Source organism: Mustela nigripes, chromosome 11 (genome assembly GCF_022355385.1).
Source record: "Mustela nigripes isolate SB6536 chromosome 11, MUSNIG.SB6536, whole genome shotgun sequence".
In the NCBI taxonomy this organism is placed as follows: domain Eukaryota; kingdom Metazoa; phylum Chordata; class Mammalia; order Carnivora; family Mustelidae; genus Mustela; species Mustela nigripes.
In genome coordinates this window covers 35,942,951-35,946,900 of record NC_081567.1, presented here as the reverse complement: position 1 = coordinate 35,946,900, position 3,950 = coordinate 35,942,951, and the positions used below count along the sequence as shown (strand labels likewise).

At 45.9% G+C, this 3,950-nt stretch overlaps 1 long non-coding RNA gene across 1 annotated transcript; it reads right to left on the bottom strand.

The window, feature by feature from the left end:
• Positions 1-1,927: 1,927 nt before the first annotated feature.
• On the bottom strand, positions 1,928-3,411 carry LOC132027236 (uncharacterized). The gene is made up of 4 exons (XR_009407110.1): positions 3,387-3,411; positions 3,141-3,291; positions 2,116-2,233; positions 1,928-2,035 (listed from the first exon to the last, which is right to left on the bottom strand). It is a non-coding gene; the product is annotated as an uncharacterized LOC132027236 (long non-coding RNA).
• Positions 3,412-3,950: the final 539 nt, after the last annotated feature.

Below are 3,950 nucleotides of genomic sequence, written 5' to 3'. Positions count from 1 at the left end.
TGATTCCGTGACATGTTCCTCATCTCCAGCCCCGCCCCGCACTGCTCCTCCCCTGAAGACCCCAGACATACATTTCAGGAAATGCCTCAGAGGTGGGACCAGCTGAAAGCACAAGGAAAGCTGTTATCCTCCACCCCACAGGAACCACAATGGGGGCTGGAGGGGGTCCCTCCAAAGAGGTCCATCTGGAAAGGACAAGACTTCTACAAGCCCTTAAATGAGAAAGGAGCAAATGCCTACAGCACCAACAGCTTAAGCACGGGCAGGGCTTCTGACTGAAACGAAGAACACTCAGGCAGCTTTTCTAATTAATGATGGCTGAGTCATGCAAGGAAGGAAAAGTTGGCTCCAAGCTGATTCTGAGAGAAGGGTGCCCTCTGTGAAGGGCCTGAGTAGGCGTCTCCTGCAGCCGTATCCCCCACTCTCTCCTCCAACACTGATGCCACACCTTCTGGCACTTTCTTGTGGATAGAGGTTGGAAAAGCAGGAGGCCTAGCCCAACAGGTTTGGGAGAGCTCACTCTGGGCCAACCAAATGACTGGTGGGGAAGACACCTCTACATGGTGAGTAGATCATGGCTGGTCTTGTGCACCAGCCACAGGATGACCTGAGGGCCAGTGGCAGGTCCCAGCCACCTCCCCACGTGGGTGTCACTGCCTCTGAGATTTTACCTCTAAAAATGACTTTCTCAGAAAGCTGTCATCAGCTTCAGAACAATCACAAAGTCACTGTCACTCCAATCAAAATCCCAGTCTGGGACTTGACATAATTCACTCCAGATTCATATGGAAGAGCAGAGGCTGAAGAATCTCTAAGACAAACTTGAAGAAGAACCAAGTGGGAAAACTTCACACTCTTTCTTTTTTTTTTTTTTTTTTTTAAGATTTTATTTATTTGAAAGAGGCAGAGCCAGGAAGACAGCAGAGTGGCAGAGGGAGAGGGAGGAGCAGACTCCCCACTGAGCAGGGAGCCCGATGCAGGTCTCAATCCCAGGACCCTGGGATCATGACCTGAGCCAAAGGTAGGCTCTTCACCGACTGAGCCACCCAGGCGCCCCGACTTTACATCCTGATACGAGAATTCATTGTAATACTCTAATGATTAAGACAGCATTGTTCTAACAGCACAGGGATAGACAACACAGCAATAAACAGACTAGAGAACTCAAAAACCCATTCAAATACAGAAACTTGAGAAGTATCAGAAGCAGCAACACATATTGGGAGAAACGTGGACTATTCCATAAGTCGTGTTGGAGTTAAACAAAAAGTCTTTCTTTGGGTTCCTTTCCCCGGGAGAAGTCTTCTGGGGAGGAGAACATTAATCAACTCCTGGTAAAGTGTTAGGCATAGAATCAGATGGACCTTGAAAGTCACGAGATCCTGCCCAGGGCAGGAATCTCTGACAGTATCTGCTTTTATATCCCAGGGATGTAAAAATCGTAATCAGGCAAGGAAGCTCTATAAAGCTTCTATAGAGTTCTTTATATTAAGCAAAACATTTTCCCAAAACTTCTTCCCCTCCCCATATAGCACAGGGATAAATGTGTTTCCTCAAGGCTGCCAAGCGAGGCCCCGAGCATCAACCAAGGCCTCCAGTTCTCTCAGTCATGCTGGGGGCAGAACATTCAATGCACATGCCCCCCCCCCCAGGATGCCTCTGATGCACCCATTCTGAATGATGCCTGTGTATGATATTTGTACATACACACACACACACACACACACACACCACCACCACCACCACCATAACAGAGGGAAAAGCAAAAGGCTCCAAAGTAAGGTAACACAACAGACCCGAAGGGGGTCTCAGATGTTAGGTGGGTGTTCCTGGCCATCCAGTAGACCCCCAGGCAGCAGGCGCTCTGCCATCAAAGTCATTCATTCAGTTCCCCTCTCATACTCTGCTTCTTCCCATCCATTTTCTCCTCTTCCAAGTGTGCGGTTGATTTCGCCACATTTCCCAGTCACTATGGCATGGGTCCCCAAGCTGGGCGCTTGTGGAGGTTGCTGGCCACTGTAGCTCAGGGAACAGCCTAAGGAGGGTGGTCGGGAGTTGAGGGCACTACAGTTTCTCTCGGGAGGGAACAAGGGGCCGGATCAGCCTGGGCCTTACCTTCGTAGTACAGCTGGTGTCCAAAAGGGAGGACTAAAAAGGTGTTCTCTTGGTTCATGGAGGGAATAAGAGAACACAGACTTCTTGGTTGTCGTGTCCCCAGAGAATCAGCTTGATTCTGAAATCCAAATGGAGGGACTCAGTGAGAATCACTGTGTGACCAGCTGCTTCTTGCTAGTGATCACTCGGGGCTCTGAATGGGGTCCTGAATCAACCCCAAACATCAGCTCCACCGCCTGTCCACCTACCACCCCTCCGGGGCTTCCAATTTCCTGTATTAAAATAAAAATTCCACTTAGGAATAAATTTAACCAAAGACATACCAGACGTCTATGCTAAAGGCTACTAAACAAAATAAAAAGAAGACCTAAATAAATGAAGAGGTATACCATGTTCACAGATTGTAGGACTCAAAATTGCTAAGACATCAGTTCCCTCCTGAATGATCTACAGATTCAATGTAATCCCAATCAAAATTCCAGGAAGGCTTTCTTTTCAGAAATTACCATGCAATTAAATGGAAGTTTAAGTAGTCAATGTAAGTAGAAATGAAACAGATGAGAACAGCCAAAATAATCTTAAGAAAAACAAGGCTGAAGGGCTTACAGTAGCTGATTTTAAGATTTACTATAAACAGTAATAATCAAGACAGTTTGGCATTAACATTAGAGTACATAAATAGGTCAGTGGAACAGCAAACAGAGTCCAGAAATAGACCTACATATATGATCAACTGATTTTCAACAAAGGAACCAAGATATTCAATGGGGAAAGACAAATACCTTCAACACTTTTGGACAGACATAGAAATAACTAAAAGGGAAAAAAAAGTGAACCACAACTCTATACATCACACCAGGAACAAGATGAAATGGATCCTAGACCTAAATGAAATATGGTGTCGTTAAAAAAAAAAAAAAGGAAAAAATATCTCCATGACCTTGAGGTAGGCAAATATTGCTTAGGCAAAACACAAAAAGCTCTAACTGTAAAAAAAAAAAAAAAAAATTTACAACTAAGTGCACCTGGGTGGCATGGCTGTTTAAGCATCTGCCTTCAGCTTAGCACATGATCTCAGGGTCCTGGGATCAAGCCCTGTGTCCAGCTCCCTGCTCAGCGGGGAGTCTGCTTCTCCTTCTTCCTCTGCCTGCTGCTCCCCTTGTGCTCTTTCTCTCTCTGTCAAATAAATTAAATCTTTGAAAAAAAAGAAAGAAAGAAACGAAAAGGGTAAACATATGTCCATGGGAAGACTTTTACAAGAATATCCATACCAGCTTTATGCATAACAGCCCGAACTTGGAAACAGCCCAGATGTCCATCTGTAAGAAAGTGCGGTAAAGTCATTCATTCTACTCAGGGCAGGGTGGGAAAGACACAAACTACCGTCATAACAACATGAGCAAACCTCGAAAACATGCCTGCTGGAGGAAGCCGTGCACAAGGAACACCTGATACATGACTGGAATCAGAGAGCTCCCCGAGCAGACACAGTTCATCTACGGCTGGAAAGAGAAGCCACCATGGCTGCTTCCAGGGGTGGGGCGGGACAGATTGGGAGGTGGTGTCAAGGTCTTTCTGGGGTGATGGGAACCTTCCCCATCCTTTTATAAAATAACAGTTTTATTGAAATATATTTCATATGCCATAAAGTTCACCTTTTTAATCGGTACAGTGCAGTGGGTTTTTGTATATTCATAGTCACTCAACTATCGCCACCGTCTAGTTCCAGAAGAAACCAGACACCCACCAGCTCACTCCCCACCCCCAGCTGAGCCCTAGAGAGACCATTTCACACCATTCTGCCAACCACCCATCTGCTTTCTGCCTCTATATGT